A 12,389-nucleotide genomic window follows, 5' to 3' on the forward strand; every position below is an offset into this window, starting at 1 on the left:
TCCTAGACAGAAGACCATCAAGATCACAAAGAACTTGCATATGGGAGTGGATTCAGCATTGACTGGAACAAAGGACAATGATCAGCTCTTCCCTCTGGGGGCAGGAAACTGCAAGCTCCCCTTTGTCACCTGGAAAGTACTCATGGGGAGGGGGGAAAGGAGGAACCAGCCAGGCGACAAGACACTCAGGTTACCTCCACAACTCCTCCCTCAACCCCTCCTAGTTGTGATGTAGTTGTGATGTAGTCTTAGGGGTGTAGTTTGGGGGATTAGTAACTAATAAAAGTTGGGGTCTTCTTTTGTTCTGGACTTCCATTTTGCTTCATCTTGTTGCGGGTGGGAGTCCTGTCGCGACAGTATTCAATAAAGGCCAAGCCTACAGCCTGCTGTTTTGCTCCAAGTTATCCTAGTTGGTGTCTTTGTTTTTGTCCAAGGGAGCCCTCGGATTTTTCCATTAACATTGGGGAAGAAACTTAAAAAACAAAAACAAAAAACAAGTTCAACCTAATCAAAGGATTTAAAGTTTTTTAGGGGTGGGCGAAATCACACGCATACCAAAGTAGCTCTGCTCTTTGGTGATGGGTATCCCAGTAAGCATTATCCAAGTTTCTTCTTTGAAGAGCCAAGAAAGCTGTCCCGATTTTCTCAGCTAATTTGGATCATTTTGGTCTCTAGGCCAACAAATCGCCATCCATATCATCAGCTTACCAACACAAGAAAACAGAAATTGCTTTCATTCGCTTCGCTCTTCATGCTCCGGCTGTGCAATTACTTTGGGGGGGGGGGAGTTTTACAGGCCACCGCAGAGCTGTGGAATAAAGAGCCGCAATGTGTGAAGCCAAACAAACGGCAGCTTTGTCCTATGGCGACCTCGAGGGCTGGTGTCACCGTGATTATCTGCTCTTGTGTCAACGTTGCTTCAACAGGACCTCAGTAGCAGCGAGGAAACTGCCGGAAGGAGCAAGCGCTGCCAGGAGGTGTAGGCGGAGAGTTCAAAAGGGATCATGCCCTCCGTGCTGCCAGCCCAGGAAAACTGGTAGAGCACCTGGCTTTCCATGCAGGTTCAATCCTGGCATCTTTGGGTAGGGTTGAGCCTGAAATTGTCTCCCACCTGGAAGCATGGAGAGAGGCTCCCTGCAGTCAGTGTTGAATTAAGCGTAGTGAAATTGCAGCTGAGAATCTTAAAGTATATGTGACTGACACTCTTCTTTGGGAATTAAACCCATGTCCAGAGTTTAACACTGAAAAGCTTTACTTGCAGAATCTTATTGATGAATTAAAACATGATATTTACAGTCGCAAGCATGGGCTTACAGTCTCTTCTTCCAGCTTCCAAACAACTGTATTTTCCTTCCTTTCCAGAGCTCCGCACTCAGCCTTCTGTATCTCGGTTACGCCATGCTTGCAGCTCCTAGGAGAGATTTCCACTTTTACCTTCTCCTGAAGCTCTGCTCTCTTTCTTTCCAGCAGAGAAGAAGCACTCCAACACTCCATTCAACTTAGCAGTGTTCACAGTGGATTCTAAAACAGAGTCATCTTGCTACACATAAAATGGAGTCTCTTCTTCACTAGATACCTCCCATGTGACCAACATTAGCCAATCACATGAGAACTACTACAGAACTCTCTAGAATTCAGTTGCCAGCCAATCAAATCTAAACACATAGTAACGCATGCAAGGATTTGCAAATTCAGTGAATTACATTACTATACTTAACCGTCAGTGCATACAGTTTTGAGCTTGATGGACCAATGGTCTTACTCAGTTCCAGGCATGTTCCTAAAATCCTTGCTCCCTCAGTTTTCAAAGTCAGGTGAATCTTCGGTAGGTGCAATCTGTTATGAACAGATCTCTTCTAAACTGTGCCTTGAACAGCAGTCCAGGGTGCAGATATTAGAAGGTGATGCTGAAAAGAGGGTGATGTCATGTGCACACCACTGGCCACCTCCCATTGCCCTCTCAAGCTAGTCCTTCTGCATCCAGATGCTGCTGTACAACAACTTCCATTATCCCTGGTCATTGACCATGTTTGCTGGGGCTGATGGAAGTTGTGGTTCAATGACATCGGGAGTGCCAGAGGTTCCCCACTCTAGCCCTGTGAGAAATGAAAACAGCAGCTTGCACGGCAAGGATCCTAATTGCTAAAAACTGGAAAAAAGAAACTGTGCCAACAAAAAAGGAATGGCAAGACAAACCGTTAGAGCATATTGAACTTGCTGGATTAACAGGGACAATTAGAGATCACACTAGAGTTTCAAAAAGCATGGGGAAAATGCAGAGAATACTTCACAAAACAGTGCCCTAAAATACATACCTGGACTTGCTTCAATTAATGTCTGCAGGAGACTTTGTGGATATTTAAGTTATAATTCGAAAAATCTTAATAATTATTCATAAAGGAAACAGTTTATAAGAAGTAAATAAGGAGCCCAGATACAAGAGAAAGGAAGTCTTTTATTTCGTTGTTTGTATTGTTGTATGTTATGCTCACTGTATGTTATGTTCACGTTTAAAGAGGGTAGATTTGTGTATTGGGGGTGGGGGTTTATATTATGTTGTGAATAAAATTCCAATAAAAATTATTAAAATTGAAAAGAGCAGCATGCAGATAAAGCTGCCCAGCCTGGGTGGGCAGAACTGGGCAAGGTGTTAGGGCCTCGGCAGCTGCCTCATGTTTTTGAGTGCTGATCCCCAAGGGTGTCAGGTTGCTTTTTGGGAGAACCATAACAGAACTTTAAAGATAATTGTTTTTCCCCTTTTAGGAAAAAAAGGTAAAGGACCCCTGGATGGTTACGTCCAGTCAAAGCTGACTATGGGGTTGTGGCGCTCTTCTCGCTTTCAGGTCAAGGGAGCTGGCGTTTGTCCACAAAAAGCTTTCCGGGTCATGTGGCGAGCATGACTAAACCACTTCTGGAGCAACGGGACACTGTGACAGAAGCCAGAGCGCATGGAAACGGCATTTACCTTCTCTCCGCAATGGTACCTATTTATCTACTTGCAGTGGTGTGCTTTCAAACTGCTAGGTTGGCAGGAGCAGGGACAGAGTGATGGTAGCGGGGATTCAAACCACCGACCTTCTGATCGGCAAGCCCAAGAGGCTCAGTGGTTTAGACCACAGCACCACCTGCGTCTACTGCAGCATATACATACTGTACACATGCAGCATAGGTATACTGAGAAGTCGGGATTGATGGCAGTCCCCATTAAGTGTGCACGTAAAATTAACCACACCTGCTTATGATTGTCACATGATGATAATGCAGTTTTCTGCACGGAAGCAGCTGAGGAATGTATGGAGTTTTCCTTTAAAATAACCAGAGCTACAGATTTTGGAAGCTTATGGTGGAGGCTCTCCCCTCTATATCCTTCCAGGAGCTGTTTCTTGTGCTTTGTTTTAAATAAGGAAGCATACCTGCGGCTTCTTTCCCTCCCAAGGGCTACATCTCACCTGTCCCAATCATCAGAACCACTCCATTAACTCATTTCTTCTTTAGACATGGCTTATCTGACCCTGTAAGATGAAACCTTCCACAAACAGCAGATGTCAAAACAAACCCTCCAGCTTTAGCTTTTGCTCTGAAGTTCGAAAATGCCAATTGGTGGTGCTTTGTCTTTTCACAAAGGATCTGCAGGTGGGGTCATCAGGTGGGGAAACAAATCCAATTCTTCCCCCCCCCCCCACGCCCACACCAACAAAACACTTACCAAATAACTACAGAAGAAGAAAGAATTAGACACTTTCTAGGGAAATGCCCAAAGCTCCTTGGTCTTTTTCATGAATAGGATATCACTTGTGGGATCTAAAAGTCTGGTTTTTTAAAAACAAGCAAACAACATCTCTGGAATCCTGAATGCAGTTCTGAATGTGGAGACCATGGAAAGCGTGTATAACTTGTGCTTCCTCTTCTTTCTGCATTTCTGCAATATCTGCAGTAAAGAATATAAGAGAGAGCCTGCTGGATGAGGCTAATTGTCAGGTGTGCGTGCAGGAGCCAGGCCCTGTGACCAATAGGACTTTGCAGGACTGGGGCCTTCCTAAGTTTGTTCTGAAGAGGCAAGGCGCTGTCTCACAGGTGAGGCCGCTTGGTAACTCACAGCACCTGGTGGCAAGAGCCGGGAATGGATATAAGGTCAGCATTTCCCTGCCTTGGGGTTCATCCTTGAACCTCGGCTTCTTGACTCCCTGCTTCTTGATCCTCGGACCCATGGCTTCTTGACTCCTGGCTCTCTGACCCTCGGACTCTTGGCTTTCTGACTCCTGGCTTCTGGACTCCCATTCCTGCTCCCAGCCCGCCATCTTGCCCCCGGTCCTGACGTCCCCAGCCAGGATTTTGATCACCCATGAACCGGACCGTGACACTAATGGTCCATCTAGTTCATAATCCTGTTCTCTCAGTGGCCTGTGGGAAACAGAGCACAGCAGCAGTCTCCTTTCCTGTGGCTTTCAGAAACAGGTCTTCAGAAGCATTAATGCCTCTGGACAGAGCATAGTCATCATGACTTGTAGCCAGTGATAGCATTATCCTTCATGAATTCCACTCCATAACTCAAGCATCTCATAATGGAGACAGTAAGATCAGTGGTGTGCACGACATGAACAGACTCCGCAAGTGTCTTTATTTTCCAGGGATAGGCCTGGATTTACAGAAGCCATCCCATTTTCTGATTTGATCCCGGAATGTCTCACTTTTCCTTAGGACAGCCCTATTTTCACTGGAGAAATGTTGGAGGGTATGGAGTTATACAACCCATGAGCCAAGGAGATAAGTAACTATACAACCCTTAGAAGACATCTGAAGGCAGCCCTGTATAGGGAAGTTGTTTTAAATGCTTAATGCTTTAATATGTTTTTATATCTGTTGGAAGCCACCCAGAGTGGCTGGGGCAACCCAGCTGGATGGGCGGAGTATAAACAATAAAATGATGATGATGATGATGATGGAATAGGACATCCCTTTTTCCATCAGAGAAATGTTGGAGGGTGTGTTTATATTGCCGATGGGGCAACCCAATCAGATGGGTGGGGTAATAATAATGAAATTATTTTATTTTTATTTTTATTTTTGACTAGGGCATCCCTATTTTCATCAGAGAAGTGTTGGAGGGCATGTGTCAGTGGTGCAGCCCATTGATTCAGGCATACAGTGTGCATGTAGAGAACTGCTGAATAGAGCCATTTATTTATACATTTATTTATAGCCTGCCTTTTAGGGTACAGAGTCTACAAGGCAGCTTGCATATTGTGATTATACACACACACACACACACACACACACACACACACACACTCTCTCTCTCTGTATGCTTTCCTTTTTTAAGTTCGGAATAGACTAGTTGCTTTGGAAGACGATAATCAGGCATCTGCACAACATGACTAGTGCAACGAAGTTGATGTTGAAGAATCATTGCTTCGACACTGGTGATCTTTGCTTCTTCCAGTACACTGGCATTAGTTCGCCTGTCTTCCCAAGTGATGTGTAAAAATTTTCAGAGACACCATTGATGGAATCTTTCAAGGAGTTGGAGATGACGCTTATAAGTGGTCCATTTTTCACAAGCATACAGTAAGGTTGGTAGTACCATAGCTTTGTAAACAAGCATTTTGGTTTCCCTGCGAATGCCCTGGTCCTTAAACACTCTGCACTTCAATTGAGAGAAAGCTGCACTCACAGAGCTCAGGCGGTGTTGGCTCTTTTGTAAAGATAACTGCCCAGGTAGAAAAAGCTTCCTTGCATCTATAGTTTCCCCCTCACAGAGTTCCTGTCCCCAGCTTACCCAACAAACTACACTTCCCATGATTCTTTGGTGAGGTCATGTGCTTTAAATGTGCACCAGATGTTCTTTGAATGTATGGTGCTGTTGATCTGCCCTTCATGACAACACACCCACATTCCTGAACTTTCCATTAGGCTTATAATTGACAATATTGCATGGCAATAAACAAGCAACCAAACGAGCTTGGACTTGTTGCTTTCTTCATTGCCTCTGAGGTCTGCACCCATTAAAACCACCCTTTTTTCATCACCTCCACCTCTTTTAGGTACAAATATTTATAAGAAAAGAAATCTATTGTGGTGACAAGGAAAGGATAGCAAGAAAAGGGGAAAGATAAATAAGAGGTGCCTTCTTGCGAAAACATTCTGGAATGTTCTTTTCAAAATGGTGAGTTTGCTTAACATTAAGCGACTAAGGCGTTCGCCGTGAGAAAAGAAATGAAAAATTGAATCCGCTGTCAGGTTTGTTTGCGTGTGTGCGTGTGTGGAGGGTTGCCAACTTTATTCCTGGCAGGACTTTTGTGTCTTTTAACAACCATGTGACATCCAACCATATCTGCAAGAGCCTCGCTTGCTGAATTTTCACTTGTGTTGCAGCTGTCTCTCACAAACAACATAGCATCACTTCCGTGGGGCATTCTATCCCAAATTAGGCAGGAATGTCACCGGACTGAGAGCAGCCTATTTGCCACTTGAAGTGGTTGCAAAGGATCTTGTTAAATTTTATTTTGCAACGCCTCCTGACCCTCTAAACCACCTTGTCTTTACAATGAAGCACACCCATCCCCGAGAGCTCTGAAAATTCACCCTTGAAAAGGCATCTCTGTAAAGAAAAAGAGTATGCATTGATTTCACCCATGTCAATGTAAAGACCTATTTCCGCTGAGTTGTTGCTTTTTGTTCGTTTCTTCAAGGGAAGGAAGAAGATACCACACATCAGCATCCTCAAGGCTAGAGCTCTCCTCCTTGAGCATCTGAGAGCAGGAGGAGAGTCCCCCTTGATGGGACAAGAGGTCCATCGCGTCTGTTTTCAACAGTCGCCAGCCAAATGAAAAATGGGCTTGCCATAGCTTTCCATAGTACAAATTATGCAGGAGTCAAGTGGGCTATCTAGCACTAAAAACCAATTTTCCAACAAGGCTCCCCAAGCCAGTTTCTTTTCTGCTTTCATCTCCATCCCCCTCCATCTCAAAAGTCATGCAACATTTCTATAAAACATTCCAGCTGTTGAAATTTTTTTTTGGCCTTCATGTTTTGGAAAGCACCCACCACAATGAAGCAGAAGAGCCTCTGTATGTTCTCCACCACTGTGCTAAATTATAACGGAGGCTAGAATGATCCACCATAAATATATAAACAAAAAAACAAACAACAACAAGAAAAACTCAACACGCATTCTCCAACAGATTTCATGGTGTGGGTGCTTCCCCATGCAGGGGTCAATATGGCAAATGGATCATTAAGAAATTGGAAACAATTTGGTGCCCGCCCTTTAATTTATCCATTTTCCCCTGGAAAAGGAAATCTGATTAAATGGGGTGGAGGTGGGGAGAGAAAGTGATGATATTTTGATAACCAGTAACATTGTAAAGGTTTTTGGGGAAAGGACATTCGCATTAAGCATTAGCACAACATACATTGTGAAGTAGTAGTAGTAGTAATAATAATTAATAATATTAATAATATTATTATTTATACCCCACCCATCTGGCTAGTTTGCCCCAGCCTAAAACACCCGCACCTGTTCTGCAGGATGGAAGCTGCCCTTGCTGAAAATAATTATAATAATTATAATAGCAGGCAGGTGGGTCACGTGGAAATTCGCCACAATGGAAATTTGCAATGGTAAAAGTAGCCTGAGGAATCACTGAATCAAGTGGTGGTATTGCTATAGATTGGGGCTGTTTCCTGCGAATCACCTGAGTAAGGAAAAAAGCAATACCAGGCTGGGTGTGCCATGCCAAAAGTGCATTGGAGGTGAGGTTCAAGCTAACACATGAAATAACTATTTGCACATACATGCCTTGAATAGGCTAACATGTGAAATACCCACATTTGCATATACTGTACATGCCCCGAATAGACAAGTTTGCTTTTCAGCTCCGCAGAAATAATCCATTAAAAGAGAAACAGGGATTTTGTACATCCCTGATCTGAACTTTGATCACAGGGAGAGTGATTGGCATGTACAAAGTCCCAGGTTGAGTACAATGGATAATAGAGAGCAGAGGAGACCCAAGAAGGTCTTTGCCTGAGACCTCAAAGAATCAACATCAAAGCCAAGCGAGGGTGTTCTGGTCCAGGAGGACCATTGTTTTGACTCAACACAAATGAGCTCCTAATAACAGGCAGGAGGAATCAGCATTCCCAGCTTGGATCTGTGGACATCAGCCCACCAATCCAATATCATAGAGAAAGTTAACAGAGCAGGGCACCCAGCTAGTGTTGACAACTGCCTAAAAGTAAAAAGGTAAAGGACTCCTGGATGGTTAAGTCCAGTCAAACGCAACTATGGGGTTGCGGCGCTCATCTCGCTTTCAGGCTGAGGGAGCTGGCGTTTGTCCACAGACAGCTTTTTGGGTCATGTGGCCAGCATGACTAAAACGCTTCTGGCACAACGGACACCGTGACAGAAACCAGAGCGCATGGAAACGCTGGTTACCTTCCCGCCAGAGTGGTACCTATTTATATACTTGCACTGGTGTGCTTTCAAACTGCTAGGTTGGCAGGAGCTGGGACAGAGCAACAGGAGTTCACTCCATCGCAGGGATTCGACCCGCCAACCTTCCGATCGGCAAGCCCAAGAGGCTCAGTGGTTTATACCACAGCGCCACCCGTGTCCCGACTAACAAACAGTTAGTGGCATGTAGTTAGTAGACTAGGGGGATTAGGCTAGTCCCCTAAATGTTCCTGGTAAATTAATACTCTAATTAATACTCTAAAACCTGGTGCCTCCTTCCCAAGCTTGGGAAGTTTCTGCCTGGCTTAGGGAGGAAGGTGTGATGCTCATCCGTGCAACATCGGGACGTCACGTGCGTGATGTCACCCCCTCATTCGCCCTCACAATCTGGCACCTCTGGCCCTAACTGTTTCCCTACAAAAGATTTCACCGCACGCCACTGCAAACAGTTGAGCCTAAGAGTCTATGTGGCAATAACTTGTTGTATAAACGATTGGTGCATGCTCTAGTTATCTCTCGCTTGGACTACTGCAATCCGCTTTATGTGGGGCTACCTTTGTTTTGTTTTTTTAATAATAATTTTTATTAAGTTTTCCATTTAACAATCCAATCATATCACATTAATTATACCAATACATATTATATAGTCCGAATATTTTGCCAAATTTTAAATTTTGTTGGGGGTTCCCATGTTTCAAGCTCAGTGAGGGTCCAATCATTTCATATTTCTGCTGCTTTTGATGTTCACAAATCCCATCTTCCAGTCTTCTTGTTGTTATCATTTTTCTTCTTAATAACCTCTGAGTTGTTTCCGCAGGCGAGTTAAACCAAACATTGTTATATTTCTGTGTGAATTTTGTAAGGCTCTCCTTAAATCACCACACGCTGATCCAACAGTCCTGCTCGAGCGGCAGGCGCCATTTTAGTCTGTTCCAATGTAATAAAGTCTAAGCGTCTGCTCATTAATTTTCCCAGACCAGTTGCACCATAAATGAGTCTTTCCAGGGGAGGGTTTGCCAACTCAAACACACAATCCAAACATGATAACAAAGCAATGGGTCACCTCCCCCTCTGACTATCAATCTCGCAACTTAGTCTGTCTCATAATGGCGGATCCTGATTAAGGACTGCGTCACCGGAGAGCCTTTCATTTTCTTCCATATCTTCCAAAAAGCAAAGCCTTTAATTAATATTTTTGTTTCCACACAATCTATTCCACACAGTTGTTTTCCAATCTCACTTGCTATCAGTCATGTGACGGTTCTTCTAGGGGAGGGGTTGTTAGGCAGTATCGTAAATAAAAGAAGAAGAAGCTCCCCCCTCCTTTCCGTTCCGTTTCAACATACGACATAGCTGTAATTCTTGGAGGTAATCTTCTGTTCAGTTCATTCCTGACACTTTTAACTTCTCAGTGGCTCGCTTAATTAGCAGTTAATATACCCTTTCATTCGCTCGAAACATGTGCATTTACTTTTTATATCCAGTCGTTAATCTTAAGTAATGCAACTCTCAGAAGTAGCGTCAGGGAGATCCAGAGCTCACTCGAGGGCTTTCCGTCCAGTGCCCCTATCCCCTCCTTCTTTCGAACTCGGGGGTGATTTATGGCCAACCGCGGATGAAGCTGCATCTTCCCATCCCCTGGGAAGAATTCAGGAGGCTGATGTACTCCCATAATCAGCCATGTGGGGCTACCTTTGAAGGTGACTTGGAAACTGCAATTAATCCAGAATGCGGCACCTAGACTGGTGACTGGGAGCGGCCGCCGAGACCATATAACACCGGTCTTGGAAGAGCTTCATTGGCTGCCAGTATGTTTCCAAGCACAAGTCATAGTGTTGGTGCTGACCTTTAAAGCCCTAAACGGCCTTGGTCCAGTATACCTGAAGGTGCGTCTTCACCCCCATCATCCAGCCCGGACACTGAACTCCAGCGCCGAGGGCCTTCTGGCAGTTCCCTCACTGCCAGAAGTGAGGTTACAGGGAACCAAGCAGAGGGCCTTCTTGCTGGTGGCGCCTGCCCTGTGGAACACCCTCCCAGCAGATGTCAAGGCAATAAACAACTACCGTATTTTTTGCACCATAACACTCACTTTTTTTCTCCCAGAAAGTAAGGGGAAATGTCTGTGCGTGTTATGGAGGGAATGCCTACGGGTGGCGGGGGGATCTGCTGCAGTTGTGAGCAGAGGATCCATGGTTCCCCTTCCTTCCCTCCTCCATGGCTCGCTTTGAAACAGCAAAGCGGGAGAAGAGCCGCTGAGTGGGGAGGAGAGAGGGACAGAGAGCCTGCTTCTTTAAAGGAGCAAAGTGGGAGAGGAGAGGAGCTGCTTACACTCGTGTAAGCAGCTCCTGTCTGGTTGGTTCCTTTAAAGCAAGCAGGCTCTCTGTCCCTCTCTCCTCCCCACTCAGCTCGCTACATAGCAGCAAAGTTTTTCAGCTCGCTAAGCCGGGGATGAGTGGGGAGGAGGGAGAAAAGCAGAGCCTGCTTGCTTTAAAGGAGCAAAGCGGGAGAGGAGAGGAGCCTTCTCCCCTTAAGCCCCTCTCCTGCATTATTAGCAGCATCCTTCTCTACCCACCCCATGCATGTTCCTTCTCCCCTTAAACCCCTCTTCTGAATTATTAGCAGCATCCTTCTCCACACACCCCACGCGTGCTCCTTGTCCCTTGAGTGCTTTTTCTTCCCTCCCCACTTAAAACGTGGTTACAAAGCACGGATCCACATGGATCCTCAGGATTTTTGTACTGGGTCACCCCAAATTCACCATCAGATCACATAGCATGTCCATGGCTACATCTTGCACGAAAAAAATCATGCACCCACTGTTGCCTGGGGCCGCAGTGGTGCAAAAACATGGTTACAAAGCATGGATCCACATGGATCCTCAGGATTTTTGCATTGGGCTACTCCAAACTCACTGTTAGATCACATGTCTGTGGCCACAGCATGAACCACAAAAATCATACATCCACTGTTTCGTTTAGAATTTTTTTTCTTGTTTTCTCCTCTAAAAACTACGTGCGTGTTATGGTCGGGTGCGTGTTATAGAGCGAAAAATATGGTATTTTACTTTTAAAAGACAACTGAAGACAGCCCTGTTTAGGGAAGTTTTTAATGTCTGATGCTGTATTGTTTTTAATGTTTGGTTGGAAGCCGCCCAGAGTGGCTGGGGAAACCCAGCCAGATGGGTGGGGCATAAATAATGAATTATTATTATTATTATTATTATTATTATTATTATTATTATTATTATTACTGTGTGTCTTTTATTCAGCGACACATCAAACAGCGCATTGGATGAGCTTCCTGCAATAGTCTTCTTCATGCAAACGGCTGGTGCTCATCAAGATAAGGAAACAATTTCCCTCTTTATTCAGCGGCAGAAGTCCCATATAAAATTCTAAAGATGGGAATGGAACAATTAGGAAGGCTGCGGCAGCCCTTGCAAGCCCCCCACCCTCCATCTATCAGTGCAAGGTTTCACAACATGGTTTTATTGTACCCCCTCCAGTGAGCAAAATTGCTACTCTATCACCACAAATGAAATTCAAAGAGAATCTGTGGGTCTCTCAGGCAAAACATCTGAGGGATTTTGATGGCAGGCTAGGAGGCTTTGATGAGACCTAGCAAAATTTTCTTTGGATGTGGGCGAGTTCTGTACATCACTTGGTTGCCGCTGGATTTTGGCTGACACAAAGTAGAGTTGGAGGTTCCTCCTTGGACGGGACCGAGGAATTTTCAGGAAAGCCGAAATAGCTTGAATAACAGTGGCCTTTCTCGCGTGCGGCATGTCCTTAGCTCAGAGGTTTCCTGGCCGGTTTCACACATTATGAAGAGGTGTTGAAAACAGAAGCACCAATAGCGCTTCCTCCTCTTATTCTGTTTTGAAACATGCTACCACTTGAAGGCAGGGACGTGGGTGGCGCTGTGGGTAAAAGCC

The sequence above is a fragment of the Podarcis pityusensis genome (genome assembly GCF_964106645.2).
Source record: "Podarcis pityusensis genome assembly, chromosome: 17".
NCBI lineage: Eukaryota > Metazoa > Chordata > Lepidosauria > Squamata > Lacertidae > Podarcis > Podarcis pityusensis.